At 64.6% G+C, this 15,853-nt stretch overlaps 1 protein-coding gene across 15 annotated transcripts in view; it reads left to right on the forward strand.

Annotated features, from left to right (window-relative positions):
• Ncor2 (nuclear receptor corepressor 2) overlaps positions 1 to 15,853 on the forward strand; it is a 143,036-nt gene that overhangs the window by 9,419 nt on the left and 117,764 nt on the right. For 14 of the 15 annotated variants that reach the window (XM_071616071.1, XM_071616047.1, XM_071616044.1 and 11 more), the window contains exon 2: positions 11,643 to 11,701. The exons of the other annotated variant lie outside the window; for it this stretch is intronic. The gene's annotated coding sequence lies outside the window, so the exon portion shown is untranslated. The remainder of the gene's footprint in view (positions 1 to 11,642; positions 11,702 to 15,853) is intronic. 15 annotated transcript variants of the gene reach the window in all.

Raw genomic sequence — 15,853 nt, forward strand, 5'->3', positions numbered from 1 at the left:
GTCTCCTGGCACCTGGGCTCTGCTGCTGCCCTCACCGCAGCCTTGCATCCCTGGGACGGGAGGCCAGGGCAGACCAGGTGTGGCCTGCAGGCCTGCTGTGTGGCCTTCTGGCCCTCGCAGCCTCTCTGTGCCGAGCCCCCGGCCCGCCTCTGGGCTGTGCAGGGAGCCTCTGGGTGTTTGGTGGCAGTGAGGGCGCCTTGACCTGCAGTGAGAGTGGCCTGGAGGAGACGGGAGGGCACCAGGGCCCTGTCAGGCTACCGGACTGGGGGCGTGCTGCCTGTAGTCCTGGACTGGCCCCGGAGTCCCTGGGAGGCTGCTGTCCTCCACCGCTGCGACTCTGCACAACCTCCCTGGGACTCAGAAGGGTTACCTCCCACATCTAGCAGGAGAGGGACAGAGGGGCTTGGAAGCCAGGAAGGCGTGTCCTCGGGCCCTGGTCATCTCTGGGGCCTCCGTGGTTACTGTTGCAGTTGTGTTCTGTGGTTGCAGGGCAGGGCTGGGCTTGTCCTTGCTGGACTGATCTGGGGTCTGGGAGTGCGTGGCCATCGGTGGCCACTGGGGAGGATACTGACCCACATGAGGGTGTGGAGTGGCCATAAGTCGCGCACCTGTGAGTAGCCCCGTCCCCCACTGCAGATGTCCAGATGGCTGGGGTGACTGCTGCCTGGTCTTCCAGGCGTCTTGCTGTCCTGCACCTCGCAGGCCCTGCCAGTCCCCGGGTGCCCTCCGGCTTCGCGGGAGCCAAAGCGCATGGGGCGTTTTACGGTGGTGTTCTTGGCCCTGGAGGTGTGGACAGGGCCAGGCCCAGTGGGTGGGATGTCCTGGGTAGTGGGCCGTCCAGGGGGCAGCTGTGCCTGCCAAGCAAGACCGTGTTGCCCTGGGGTTGCCCATCGCCACCCCAGAGCGAGGTCTGCGTGGTGGTCGCAGGCTCCCTGGAAGGCCAGGCTGCGACCTGTGGCCCAGGTGACAGTCCCATGTATGCTCACGGTGCTGTGGGGGTGGAAAGGGCCGTGTAGACCTGGAAGTCACCCACTGGAGACCAGGGCCCAGGGGATGGGGCCTGGGGGCTCAGTGGAGTCCCAGAGGTGTTTTTGTGTTGGAGCCTGTGGCTAAGAGCACAGTGATTGTCCCCAAGGGCTTCCCGGATCCCCAGAAGCTGGGCATGTCGTAATGGACGTCACAGGGCGGTGCCCACTGCAGACCTGGCTGTCAGGCTGCTGAGGTCTGGGGTTCTCCAGGCGTGGTCTGCAGATGCCACCTGCTGGCTTTGAGGATGAGGGTCCCTGAGCTTGGGGAGGCAGGTGGTGTGAGGACCAGATTCCTCCCTGGGGCCAGCTCCGGGTCTGCCAGGCGCGGGAGCAGCTTGTGCCAGGGCACCGTCTGCGCCTGCTTGTGCCAGTAGCCGCGGCACGCCATGCAGAGAGCGTGCTGGGACACCGCTGTGGCAGAGCGCGGGACGCCTGCAGAGCTGGCTCTGCCCGTGACCTTGAGCCCACGGCGGGCGGGGTTGTTGGAAGGAGGCTGCAGGCCTGCTGCAGGTGGCCTTGGAGTCCGCTGGCCTTTCCCTTTCTTGGCCCTGCTGACCAGCATCGGCTGTGCTCTGGGAAGGTGAGGTGCGAGAGACACTCCTGTCCGGGAACAGCAGGGAGGGGACGGGGGAGGGGCACCTGTGGGCTCTGCTGTGGGGAGAAGGGCCCTGTGAGGCGGGGACATTTGGCTGCTTTTTTTCTTTTCTTTTTTTTTTTTTTTTAAAGATCCTTTCAAATCCAGCGGGGGTGCCTGGCTGCCTCCGCTGGCCAGGAAAACAGTGTGTCCCCACGTCCTCCAGGACCAGCTGCATGTGGCTCTTCTGGGGCGTGATCTGCAGTGCCACAGCCCTGTCCCCAGGGGCAGGTGTTCCAGATTCTCAGGGCGGCTGGCCATGCTTGCTTCCTCCCCAGCTGCTCTGAGAGGAGGAAGGCACTGGGCCTCCTGCCCTCAAGGCCTCTGGGCTCTGGGCCTGCGGCCAGGAGCCTGCAGTTAAATGAAGGGCCTGTGCAGGAGGGGAGCTTCTCTGGTGGCTGCTGGAGGAGGCTCCAGAGACCGGACCCCAGCGCCTGTGGCTGCAGTGTGGCCTGTGTGAGGTCTGGGGGCAAGGAGAACGGGCAGCCTGAGGCTGGCTCTGGGACAGTGATTGTCTTTTGTTAAAAAAAGAAATTTCAGGTGACTTTCAGGTCCCCCAGGCTCCGGCTGCCTTCCAGCTGCATGAAGGCATCTCTGATTGGGCTGCGCGTGCTCCCTGCTGGCCGTGGCCTGTCTCCTCCGTGGGCCGTGGGGTTCACGTGGCCCTATCCCCTACAGTTGGCCATCAGGGAGCTCATGAATCTGTGGATCAGCAGTGGTTACCTGTCACAGGCTCTTCTATGCTCCCGCCTAGTGGTCTCCTCCTGTGGTCAGGTGGGCGCATACCTGAGCGGTTCCCAGTGGGGCCCAGTGGCCTGGCCCTCCTCTGCTGCCCTCCCCGGCTGCGGGCCCTGGGCCTGTCATTCCATTGCCCTGGGCCTCGTTTCCCTGTAGGTAACGTGGGGACAGGTGAGGACCTGCCTTCCGGGCCCTTTGCAGAATATGAGGGGTGATAGCGTCTGGAGCCCACTGGCTCTTTGCCAAGCCGCGTTGGGGCCATGTTGTGTGATTGGGCTGGTCACTGGTGTGAGCCGCGTGGCTGGGGACTCCTGGAGGCGGCTGTGGTGAGAGTGGCCTTAGGGCAGTAGCCAGACGCAGGCCGTCTGGTGCCCACATGCTGTTGCTGGTGGGATTCAGGCAGGTGCCGGGCTGCAGCAGGCTGTCCCCCCTCTTGGAGGTGCCAGTGCCCTGCGAGTCCTTGCCCCCAGGCTGGACGTAGACAGGCTTTGGTTCTGAGAAGCAGGACAAGGGGCGCCCTGAGTTGAAAAGTCGGGAGAAGGCGCAGGAGGAAGGGAGAGCGTCCTCACCCCAGTGCCAGGGTCTGCACCGTGGGGGCCACGCAGGGCTCGGACGGGGTGAAGCGGGACCGGGTTCCCGGGCTGCCTCCCCCTGCCTCACTGGGAGACTCGGGCAGGAGAGGCTGCCTCCGAGCCCTGCTGTCTGCTGTCCCTCCTTGCTCACGGGAACCGCAGCTGCGGCCTGAGGTGTTCCCACTGGCCAGGTCCTCGGTGGGGGCTGTCCTGTGCTCATCATTGGGCCTCAGGGCAGGCCTAAGGCTGGACCCTGCCTGTCTCCTGGTGTGAAGTGGGACAGAGGTTTTCTTGAGGTGTGTAGGTGACCCCGGAAGGAGCCGTCTGTCACCTTGGCTGGACGTTGGCCTTGACTTGACCCTCTGGAGATCGGGGTACCCTGTGCCACTTCCCTCTGTGCTTGCTGTGGGGGCTCAGCGACCTTTCACCTTTGCTAGGTGTTGGGGGGCGGTGCAGGACCCCCTGGCAGAGGGGCGCTGCTGGCGGGCAGGTGGGGGGGTGTCTCCAAGGGCCCCCCCCCAGGGCGGCTCAGCAGAGATTCCCCAGGGGATTAAGTGCCTTCACTGATCCTCATGAGAACCTGAGCAGCTTATCTCCTCTGAGATAAGGGCCAGGCGGGCAGGCCCAGGCGGCCTGGGGACTCTGTCCTCGCCCCACCCGCCCCTCTGCTGCAGTGGCTGCAGTGGGACAGCGTGAGTGCTTGTTGTGCGTATCTCCTGGCGGCAGGCATGTGTGTGTGGTGCCTGGACCCCTCTGCAGTCCCGGGGGTCAGCGAGGACCCCTTTCCCCAGGCTCGGGCTCCTGCCTTCCTCCACTGCCGACCAGCCTCCAGCGGCCCAGACGGCCTGTGTGGCGTCTGCTGGGGCAATGCCTTTCGCCAAGCAGCACAGATCCCTCTAGTAAGTCCCCACTGCCCCAGCGCTTACTCCCCGACAGAGCTCTGGGCACAGGGACCGAGGTTGGGAGCCGCGGCCTGGCCACTGACGCTGTCAGGAAGGCTACGGCAGCTGCCCCTCGCTGTGGTGGCCGACAGAGCCTTTGATGGTGGGTGGTGGAGTGGCCTTTGGAGTGGCCGGGATGGTGGTGGGGGCACTGCTTGGGGACTGTCCTAACGGCTGTCCGAGCACAGTCCTGGGATACCACGCGGTTCCCGGGGAGACTGCAGCAGCAGCAGCTGCAGTAGTGACACACAGGGGGACCACTGCCACGGGCCTCTGTCCCACCTCGGTAGTAATGACAACAGGAGCGAGTGGCAGACGGTCGGTGACGGCCCCGCCCACTGCCATCTGGCATGGACGTCGTGGTGGCCTCTTGCTGGCCCTGAACCCGCGCTGGTCCCTGCTGACTGCTCACAGAGGTGCAGCCCGAGCAGCCTAGCGGGGGAGAGGCCGCGCTGTCCACCCTTCCCGCCCGAGAGGCATGCCCAGGCCGGCCCCGGCTCCCCACCTCCGGCCCGTGCACTTGCGTCCACTCCCGGGGTGCCCCCATGGCTGCCTTCCCGCTGCCCCCTGGGGCTCCACCTGGCACCTGCAGAGACCCAGGAGGATGTCGGGGTTGGGGGAGGAGGCCCAGCAGAGGCCCCTGTGTTCCCTCCGCCCGCCCCCTCTGCTGTCCAGCCGCCTCCCCCCACAGCCCTCTGTGGTTCCGTGTGTTTACCTTTTTCTCACCTGAGGAGAGTGGGCAGGGCCTGCGCCCAGCCAGGAGCCCAGTGTGGCCACAGGAGGACCAGAGCGCTGCCCTGGGCTGCAGCGGGGCAGGCCTCAACCTGAGGCTGGGAGGAAGGTTGGCCCAGGAGGGACACTGGGCAGGGGCAGGCTTGTGGGGCTGGGCTGGGGCACCTAGGGACAAACTTTAATGTCAGTGGGGCCCTTCTTGGGGAGGCACAGATGTTTTGGACCCGGATGTGGTGACGGTCGGGCCCTGGGATGTGCGGACACAGCCGAGTAGCTCACTGTTGGACTTTGTTTTGGGAATCCCCTCAGTAAAGAGATTGGGGAAAAATGCCTGATGTTCACTGAGCTTTTAGGACATGCCAGGACCTCGTAGGCATTTGTTGAATTTCTGCGTCACCCAGTGAGGTGAGTTTCTGTCTCATGGACAAGGAGACGGCTCACAGGCAGTGAACCCAGGGTCACACAGCTCAGAAAGTGGAGGGGGAGCAGGAGCCTGGGCTCAGGCGCCCTGAGGTTGGGGTCTGGCTGTGTCCTCCCTGTCCCCGCCCACACCCCTGTCCCTGGGGTGCGGCCTGGATAGGAGAGAGGTCTGTGTGTGTCTGGTGTGATTAGGGCATTGGAGCTGGTCATGGAGCAGATACCAGGCCCAGAGGTGTACCCCTGGTCCCTACCTCCACCTGGTCACAGAAGCGGAAATGTCCCCTGCAGGGCCACTCCTTGAATCATCGTGGCTCCTGTGAAATGCGCTGCGGAATGCGTGGGGCACGGAATGCGAGGGGCACCTGCAGTTTTCAGTTTCCGCTCTGACTTGCTGCTCTCCCCCTCCCTCCCCAGCCTGATGACCTTGGCTTCTGAGCGCCTGCTGGGCTCACGCCAGGTCACAGGGACACGAACAGGGGACATCAGGGAGAATACTTCAGGCTGCGGCTCCCTGAGGTCCTTGGTTTTCCCACCCGTGTGTCGGGTAGCGAGGGAGCAGGGGGCACCCCTGCCTGGAGGGCTTGGTGCTGGTGCCAGGGGCCTGTGGCTGGGGAGGCCGTGGCCCGTCACCCCAGATGGAGCCCTGTTCAAAGAGGGTCGTGGGGGCCGCTGGGTGCCTGTGCTTCCGTCCCCACAGCCACCGTCCCCAAGCCTGGGCCCCTCCTGCCCTCTGCAGAGCCGGCGACCGGCTGTGCTCCCTCTGGTCCTCCGCCTCTGTGCTCCCTGGGCCCTAATTCTGGTGCCCTCAGTGATGGGGATGAAGCTGCTGCCAGGCTCTGGGTGCGAGGCCCTGCGGAGGCAAGTGGGCTGGACAGAGTTTCTCCAGGAAGCTGTGTCCCTGCCATCTTTCCGTCTCACGATGGGGTCCCTTAGGTGCAGAAGTGCCAAGTGACTTCCTCCCTCTGGCTTTGCCAAAGGGCAGCACGGGCTCCAGCTGGGCTGGTTTCAGCTGCCTTTATCCTTATTTCCATTTTGCCACAGAAGAGACGCGGAGACAGACGGGCATAGGTCCCCGGTTGGAGCTGTGGCTGGACTTGGGCTGGTGGTGCCGTGTGGTGGCCCTGGGCTGGGCCTCACATCCCCATCTGTCCCTGACCTCCACTGTCGAGAGAGGTGTGGGGGTCTTGCAGGCAGAGGGGGCTCCTGGGGTCAGAGGAAGGGCAAATGGCCAGCTCCTGGCTGCCCCCAGCGCCCCGGCAATACGTGTCACCCTCCAGTGCTGGACGCTGGACTCTGGATGTGCTAGAGTGTCCCCTGGGTCCCCGGTGACCAATCTCTTTCACCGTCTCCTGACCTGGGCCATTAATTGCTTCTGGCGGTCAATGCCACCCTTCCCTCCTGGCATCCCCCGTGGCTCGCGGGTCCTGATGGCCTAGTCCCAGCCCCTCCTCCTCATGGGCCCGGGCTCCTGGGCAGAGCTGTCCTCTGTGCAGAGCCTGGCAGTGGATGTGCAGGATACTGGCCAGCCATGGCGGGCCCCAGGGAGTTCCTGGGGGAGGTGGCTGCTGTCCAGGTGGCAGCTGGGCCACCAAGGGCAGCTCCCACCACATGTCCCCACAGAGCCCACTCTGGTCTCTGTCCTAGGGCCCCAGGCCTGGGCTGCGGCAGAGGTGGCGTGGCCCCCTGGAAGCCGTGCCCGTCTCTGCTGAGGCTCTGGCACCTTCTTGCCCTGCCCCGTCTGCAGTGGGGGGTACGGGTGGCATTAGGCTTGATGGTCCCGGCACCGTGTCTGCCTGGGAAACCCCTGTGGGCTGGCAAGGGCTGGGGCGGGCGGCCAGGTGGATGGGCGGCCAGGTGGATGGGCAGATGGCGCTCTGTGTTGTGGGCCTGTGGGTCCTGGCCCTGCCCTGCACTGGCTGGGAGCCATGCTGCTGCCTGAGGGCCCTGCCCTCCTCCCAGAACTGCGGCTTCTTTCTGGCGGCTGATGGCCCCAGGCTGCTGCGTCTGGCTGGCTCTGCACCCTTGAGCCAGAAGAGGGCCCGGAGGTTTCTGAGATCAGGTTCCAGATCCACTGGCATGCGAGGAAGAGGGTGGGGTGGCCTCAGATGGACGGTCCCGTCTCCCTGACCCTGGCTGACTGTGTGGTCCCGGGCAAGTGGTTGGACCTCCTGGGCCTCAGTTTCTCCACCTGTGAAGTGGGCCAGATGGCGGCAGCTCACAGGCTGTGGAGACGTGTGGGGTCTGGTGGCCGTGGGCCTGCAGTGACTGTGGTGATGGGCACTGTTTGGGGGCTGGGCCTGCTGGACCCTGTACCAGGAAGTCTCAAGTGGGGCCTGGGCAGGTGGGCATGGGGTGGGGTGTGCATCGTAGCTCGGGCCTGCGCACTGCGTGTTTCCCTGGACAGATCTTCTGTCCCTGTGGGTGGGCCCCCCTCTCCTGGCCCTCCAGCCCCCCAGCCCCTGTCCACCGTCTGCCCGCCTCTTGGCCTTGGTCTGGAGGCTGCTGCTTCTCTGGGGGGAGTGGCTCCCCCGCCGCCTGCCCGCCCGCCCGCAGTGGTAGCCGAGACCTTGGCAGGCTTTGAAGGCTTCCCTCAGCTTCAGGGAGAGCGGTGACCACCCAGCTGTCACTTTAGAAGGAAAATTAAATGTCCCTGTTGCTTCTGAATGGAAAGGCAGTGGAGGTGCCCTCCCCCCACTGTCAGGGCCGCTGGCTCCATGGTGACAGGACACAGTGACAGGCCTGCGGGACCGGGGCTGCTCCCGCTCTCCTGGGTGGAGAGGTGGGCTCAGGGGCCAGGTCAGTCCTGGGGGTGGAGGACGCCTTCTCACAGCACTGTCCCCACTTGGATCTGGCTTGTGCTGCCCCTGGCCAGCCTGCAGAGGTGCCTTCTGGGCGGCCATGCTGGATCCACAGTGTACCTGGCTGGAGGTCCGAGACCCTTGCAGAGCACAGCTTGGTGCAGTGGTCCTGCTGGGTGTCCCTCCAGCTGGGCTCTGGGAGGAGGCCGGGCAGTGGAGTGGGGGATGCCAGCCTATGTCTCAGCGTTTGGCCACCTGCCCTGGGGGCACAGGACCCTGGAGGCAAAGGCCTACGCCTGGGGCTTGGAGGACCACATCCTTGGGCCTTCTCCTGGTGGCCCAGCAGCCTGGTGGGAAGGGTCGGGGTGGCACCCTGTGGTTGGGTCCCCGGTGGGGGGTGGGGGGTGGGGGGTGGGCCGTGGCCTCCCCATGGGAGCCGCCCTGCTGGCTGTCCTACCTGGTGAGTCTAGCAGCCCCCAGCTGCTCTGGCCCCACTCAGGCCTCGCTCTTGCCAGCTGCACCCTGACCTCAGTGCCTGGCCCTGCTGGGGAGGACCCCGACCTTCATGGGGGGGTCACCTGGTTCCTGTCGCCGCAGCTACTGCTCTTGGAAGCCCCTGCTTGCTGCCGGTGCACCTGTGGGAGTGTGGGTCACCTCCAGGACCCACCTCGTGACCTCATGCGTGTGGTGGGGCTCCCACCCCACGTCTGTGGCTGCAGGCTGTTGGTGGCCTTGGTGTGGAAGCAGGAAGAGCCTGTGGCCTTGTGTCTGTGAGTGGGCGGGGACAGGCCAGCTGGCCTCTGTGGTGTGTGCTTGGGTGGCTTCTTGGGGGTCCTGGGAGGGCACAGGCTAGGAGGGGTCTGGGGGCTCCTTTGGGGCTGGTGAGGGTGGGCCTGGGGAGGGGCCCTTGGGGGCCCCACCCTTCCTGCAGTTGTCTGTGGCCAGGCCCGGTGGCTGTCTTCCCGGCCTCTGGACCTGCCCCCCGGACCACATGTCCTGTGGACCCCACAACCCCTGGTCCCCACAGCCTGTCTGAGCCAAGTGGGGGTGTGGAGAGCGTGGTGGCAGGGCCCGGGCGTGAACGTGTGTGTGTGTGAGTGGTGAGTGCCTGCAGCTGGCCCGGCCTCCTGCAGGAGGTGGGCCTCAGCTGTGCCCAGGGCCATGTTGTGCTGTCCCTCTGGGTTCCCAGCAGTTCTGGTGGCCGAGGAGGGTCCCTCCTGCCCTGGCTCCCATGGGTCCTGGCACCTGAGGTCTGGAGAGCTGGCCTGTGTTTGACTTGGCCAGGGTCCCTTCCCTGCACGGTGCCTGCGTGAGGTGCCTCCACCCTGACCCTCAGCTCCTGGTCTAGGCAGGGGAAGGACACACTAGTGCTTGTGAGGACTAAGAGGGTGACATGGTGGACAGGGACGCAGAGGGCACAGGAAGTGGGCACTTGGCCCCTAGCTGTCCAGGGCTGGCTCCCCTGGGCTCTGCCTCTGGCCTGCCGTGGACTTGGCTGCACTGTGTCTTTCCTGCCCCCTCCCACCTGGACAGCCCCTCAGGCCTGCCTTGTTGGCTGTCTGGACAGGGGCAGGGCCCTCCCAGGGCTGCCTGTTTCCACTGAACCTGCTGGATTCTCAAACTGGAGGGACCTGCCTGCCCGCTTCCCCTGGTCCAGCCAGGGCCCTGGGGCATTTGTCCAGCCAGCCGCCTCCTAGGCCCCTCCCTCCCCGCAGTCCTCCCTGCCTCTGGCCAGCTCGGCAGCAGCCTCTGCCTTCCTGAGGTCCCTGCTGGGTCAGTTCCCTAAACCGGGGACCCCGCGTGCGTCTCCTCATACTGGGAGTCGCGGTGTCCCCTCCTGGACCGCCTGCCCTGGACCCTATGCTGGGTGTCTGGGGTTGCCGCTGCTCTGGTGCCTGGAGTCAGAGTTGGCATGGGATTCCCAGCTGTGCCCAGGGCAGAGGCTGGAGCCTCCCGTTCCCCGGGGAGATTGCCTTCTGGGCCTGGCCCTGCGGAGCCATCCCAGGCAGGCTGCAGGTGGCTGGCCACCGAGGCTCTGGGAGCCACGCCCTGGCCCTCCCTGCCTCCAGCCTCCCGCAGGGCCTGTCCCTGGAGCTGCCGCAGATGGCGAGACCCAGTGCCAGGCCCGGCACCAGTGAGAGCGCCTCCTAGAGAATAAAGGGCAGAAAGATGCTGCCGGGCTGTCCCCCTTGAGGGTCCCCTGGGGTGTGGGAGGGCTGCCAGGCAGGTGGGGTTGGAGAGGGCAGCTCGCCAGCCACTGGACAGGGCACAGCACTGCTGGCCCCGAGAGCTTGCCCAGGGCATGGCCTGGCTCTTGCATTCCATGTCCGGCCACTTGGTGGTTCATCATTTTCTTTCTGGGGACAAGGAAACAGGCTCAGAGGTGAAGCTCCCGGGCTCAGGTTGCACAGTCAGGAGGGGCCTGGTCACACAGCTGCCCCTGGCCTCTGGACAGCAGCTTTGGTCCTCGGGGTTCGACCTCCACTGGAGAAGCGGCCGCCTGGGTCTGCCTAGGACCAAGGGCTCTGTAGGGCGCGTCCTGAGGCAGCTGCAGCCAGCTCTGTCCCGACGGGAGAGCTGCGCTCAGGTGGGCCTTGCCCAGGGCCACAGTGGGCAGCTGGGGCCCGCCTTGTGGGGACCTTTGCAGTGTCTCTACAGGACGGTGGTTTTTATTTATGCAGAAGTTCTCACATGTCCTGACCAGGGTGCGGTCAGGGTCAGGGTGGCAGGGGAGGACAGGCAGTGGGCCTCTGCCTGGGTCGCTTTCCCGAGTAGACAGTCGCGGGTGAGCCCTGAGGGCCTTGTTCGGGCTCCCTGCGAGCCTGAGTCCCTTGTGGTGGCCGCGCACCCCTGTCCTCTCTGCCTTGTTGTGGAGGAGGCGCCCTTGGCAGGGCGCCCTGGTGGCGGCCAGGGGCTGGTCTTGAGGGCGTGGAGGGGGTCGCCCTGGGTTTTCGCGCCAGGTCCTCGCAGGTGGCTTCGTTTCTCTGAATGCTGGCGCTCGCGGGTCCTGCGGCGCATCCTGAGCCCGCCTGGCGGAGGCCTCACTGATTGTCCTCCGTGGTGGCTGCGCCCTTCGGTGTGGGGCCAGCCGTGCACACGGTCGGTTGTTCCAAGTCCTTGTCAGCAATGGGCAGTGCCTATCTGGCTGAGCCTCGGCAGGCCCCTCGGGGCCCTCCTGGTTTGGCTTGTGTCCTGCTGCCAGCCGTTGCCACGCACCCTCCCCATGTCCTCTGGAGAAGTATATCTGTCTTTGCCTCGTCCCCCCGTACCTGGCCCTCGTTTTTATTTTTTATTACTTATTTTTTAGTTTTCGGTGGACACAACATCTTTGTATGTGGTGCTGAGGATCGAACCCAGTGCCCCGCGCATGCCAGGCGAGCGCGCTACCACTTGAGCCACACCCCCAGCCTGAGGCCCTCATTTTATTGCCCTGCGTTCACCTTGGTGTGGGGCCGTGGGTTCTCCAGCTCTCAGGCGTGGGCTCCTGGGGGCCAGGGACGCCGAGGGGCAGTGCGTGGGCTGCCCGGGCCCCGTCTGTGGAAGCCCGGACTTGGCACCTCCTCGCCACAGGGCCGGCTGCGAGGCTATTTCTGAGCCTGAGTGTCCCCTTCTCAGAGGGTGGCAGTGCCTCTGTCACTGGGTCACTGTGGAGAAGTCCTTGGGCTGCTGGCTGGTACAAGGCACAGGGCTCAGGCCATGGTCACCTCCTTGCAGGTGATGTGGTCCCAAGGCCCCACCCTGGGAGCCAGGTTCTCAGTAACCAGTGTGTTCTCCCGCAGGTCTCCCTGGCCTCTGAGGACAGTCTCACCGGACACAGTCTCGCTGGGGGCAGTTTCTGGTAGGTCACCTCTGTCCCCTCTGTCCCCAAGGCTTATGCTGCTGGGACCCCCTGTGGGAAGAGGGCCTGGAGTTCCTGGGGGAACAATTCTGCCTGGCAGATGTGGCCAGGGCTCCTCAGGTGCCCAGGAGCCGGGGGGAGTGGTGGGTGGGGGTGCTGGTTTCCGGGACGCGGCGAGGCGCGCAGGGGGGCGAGGAGGCGCCTGGCTGGCGCTGCCTGGGGGAGGTGTCCTCATCAGGCAGAGGGATTTCTTTGTAAAGCACCTACTCTATGCCAGGCCCCGGGGTGAGGCAGAGCCTTGAACCCTCAAGATTTGCATCTTGGGGACGAAGGCTGGGTGAGGGACCATCGGGACAGGGACGAGCGCTGGGCGAGGGACTGCAGGAGGGGTTGCCTGCAGTGTCAAGTGGGGACCAGGAGGGCCTCCCTGGGAGGATGGCATTCGAACAAAGACCTGCGGGGGGTGGGGTCCTGCAGCCGTGGCCTGGTGGCTTGTCCTGGCCTCTGGAGGGCAGCTCAGGGTGAGTGGCCTGGGGTCTCCCTGGAGGCCTCCCCTTGGCCCTGAGCCCTCGCCCCCTGACGGCTGGGGACTGACGAGGGGCTGGGGCTGGCCGCAGAGAAGGGTGGCCTAGCTGTGCTCCTCTGCTGTCTGCCCTGCGTCGTCCAGTCCTGCCCCTGGGAGCCTTCCTCTGTCTGAGTTATCTCTTGTCACGCCAGTGGCCCGCCTGAGGACGATAAAAGGGCTTTCTGTCTGCGAACACTTAGCTTCCCTGCTGCTCCCAGGAGCCCTCTTGGCAGGACCCAGGTGGCCGCTCCGCCCACATGAGGCCTGTCTGGGGGCCATGGCAGGGGCAGTGGGAGCAGGGCCATTCCCAGGTCATCAGCACCTGGGGGCAGATGTCAAGCATGGATGGTGACAGTTGCAGACAGGCAGGCCGTGCGCAGGCTGGAGACCTTTCTGGCCCTCTGCAGCGGGCTCTTTGATCCAGAGCCACCCCAGGAAGTGGGCGAGTCTTCACCTGGAGGCCCCTGTGCCCTGGGAGGGAGGAGGGGACCTGGGCCTTGAGGGGTGGCGCCTGAGTCCTGGGGGTGGTGGGCCTGCTGGGCCCTGCAGCTGGGTGTGCTGAGAGCGGGTGCTGGGGTGTCGGGGGTCTGAGTGTCGGGGTGTCGGAGTGTCAGGGTGTCCAGGTGGGGCTGGAAGGTGAGCCCAGGATGGCCGCTCTCTGCTGCCATTGGGACAGTCTGTAGGCAGACAGGGGACCAGGTGTGTGTGGCGGGTCCTTGGCCTGTGGGGTCACAGCTCTGAGACTCATCCTTTCTTGGGCAGTGGGACTGGTTTTGTCCCCAGGGCCAAGAGCCGGTGGGATATCCTCAGCTCAGGACGCTCAGCCCTGCCCCTCCTTCCCCTCCCCACAGGGCCACCCTCAAATGACAGCAATTAATGGTGCCTGCGATGGCCCTGCTGACAGCTGAGCTTGTCTGCCTGCGGCCACCCTGCTAATCGGGCCCGGGGGACGCCCCTCCTGCTGCGGCTTCCGCTCCACACAGCCCCTCCCTGTCCCTTGGTCTGGAGCTACCCTGGACAGGCCCCGGGAGCGGGCAGAGTCCCTGTCCCTGCAGCCTCCTCCTGGCCCTTCGCCGTGGTTGCCTTTTTCCTTTCACAAGTGGCTGGGCTCTTGCTCGACCCCTTTCCTAGGGGTTCTGGTGTTCCCCTGTCCTGTGCCCCTGTCCTGTGCCCTCGCTTTACCAGGAGTCCTGCTGAGGCCTTCCTGAGATGACCCTGCAGGATACCTTGGTGTGGCCCTCAGGGAGCCCCTGGGCCAGGGTCGTCCTTCCCTCTTCTCTCTTCCTGGGGGACAGGGTGGTTGGAGCCCTGGAGAGCAGGCACCCGTTAAGTGCCCCATCTTGAAGCTGGGCAGGGGCCTTAGGTCTGCAGGTGCTGCTGACCTGAGCCCTGTCTGTGGAGGGCCGTGAGGACCCTGGCCAGTCCTGTCCACGCGGGGCCCTGTTGCTCCTATGGCAGCAGTAGTGGTGAGCCCCTGAGGCCCCTGGCCTGTGCCCGGACTGCTGCTCTACTGCCCCTCTGCTCCTGCGGCTGGGGAGGCTGAGGCCCAGAGGCCAAGGGCTTTGCGCACCTGACCTTGCAAGGGGGGCAGGTCTGAGAGTCAGCCCCAACTTATTTTTTGAGTTTCATAAGTCAGGACCTTTGGGAAACTTGAGGGACGGCTCCGGGACCCACAGACCTGACCTAGAAGTGGGGGGCGTCGCTGCCCGCGTGTGGGTTTGTCTGTTACACTCTGGCCAACGAGCCTGGAGGTCCAGCCAGCCTGTGGGAAGGCGCAGCTCTTGGGGTTCCCTGGATCTCGCTGGTCGCTAACACTTGCACCAGCACAAACTAGGGTATGCCCTGCCCCTCTAGAAGAACTGCTGACCTCGTGTCTGCCATAGAAGTTCCGGAACCTTCTAGAGGTGCATAGTGAAATCATCACACAGCACACACGTGCAGTTACGTGTCTGGCTGCTCTGTCGTTCTGACATTCACGCTGTGTCCTCTGTCGCCAGGGCTCCTTCTTTTTTTTAATATTTGTGTTTCAGTCGTAGTTGAACGTGATGCCTCATCCTATTTATTTACTTATATGTGGTGCTGTGGGCCGCACCCAGGGCCTTGCGGCGCTGGGCGAGCGCTGTCCTGCTGAGCCCCAGCCCCAGCCCATAGCTCGTTCTTCGTGCTGGGGACACCGTTGCATGCCCGTTGCACGCCTGTCTCCTGTGAGGGCGGGTTGCAGGCGTGTGGGGGCTGTGTGGGGACTTACCAGCTGATTTCTCACCCGGCTCTGCGTCCACCCGCAGACCTGGGAACCCCAGTGGCGCACACCCTCATGGGCACTCCTGTCAGCCGTTCTGGTGGACCCCACGCGTGTTCAAGTACACTGCACTGTGGGCTGCATTTTGGGAAAGGCTGTGGCCACCCGGTGTAGCTCCCCGGCCTGGGGAAGTGGCCCCTCCCCCCGCGACGCTGGCTCTGCCTTTCTTCCTAGTCTTCATGCCACTTCCTGCTTTTCTTGTCTTATTGCGTTGGCCGGGAGCGTGGCGTGGCCCTGGGCAGCAGCCCTCGGGTGGCCGCCTGTGAGTTCTTCACTCCCCTTCTACAGGTTTGAGGAGACAGGGGCCTTCAGAGTCAAGTGACTTCTCAGCACAATGAGAATTAAAACTTGTGACCACAAGTTGGTGCTTCTTCCCCCCTGTGCCAGGAAGGGCCAGCTCCCTTTGTCACAGGGATCGGAGGTGATGCCAAGCCCTGGTGCCCGGTGGGGCCAGAGCCCCGCTGCCCCGAGGGTCTTCTGTGCTGGGGAGATGACAGTGGGAGCTTTCCGGGTCTAGCACCAAGCCTGGCTCTGCCAGGTCTGCCCTGCCCAGCAGTCACCTTGGACATCACCAGACCTGGGGGGAGCTGTTCCGAGGCAGAGCAGGAGCAGGATGGGGGTGGGGCGGGTGAGAGGGGGGGCCCCTTCCTCCTCCTCCTCCTCCTCCTCTTCCTCGCCTGAGGGGTGCTGGCTGAGATGACTTTTCGGGGAAGAAGGCTCATAAATTAAATAAGCAATCCCGTAAATAAATAAGTAATGAGGTTAGCGGGTGCCTAATGACATCAGATTCGTAATTACGGATGGGGCCTGCCTGATGATCGCACTTGATTTTGATCTTGGCTCTGACATGGTCTCCTCCACCTGATGGTGATCTCCACCCCCTCTGGGGGCTGGAGGGCTGCTGCTCTGGGGGCTCCGGAGAGCGTAGGTGGTGGTGGGGTCCCCGGGCGGGGGGGGGGTGTACCCAGTTCCCAGCCCCAGGTTCAGCTGGGCGGGCTTTCTGCTGTAGGCCTTTGTGAAATTTGAAGTTGTTGTGAATCATGATGATGAAGCTACAGCAGCAATAAAACTACAGTTGTCATAACAGGGTCTGTGATTGTCCCCTGGTGTTGATGCTGCCCGACTTACGGACTCTCCAGATCCTCCTGGGGAGTCTGCATGCATCTTGACGCCGAGGCACAGAGAGGCTTAGTGTCTTCCTGAAGTCACACAGCCAGTGAGGTTGGAACCTGGGCCATCTGCACTTTCCTCCCCGTGTCCCTGGCTCCTCAGCCTTCAGGCTGTCCCG

Source organism: Marmota flaviventris, chromosome 1 (assembly GCF_047511675.1).
Source record: "Marmota flaviventris isolate mMarFla1 chromosome 1, mMarFla1.hap1, whole genome shotgun sequence".
NCBI lineage: Eukaryota > Metazoa > Chordata > Mammalia > Rodentia > Sciuridae > Marmota > Marmota flaviventris.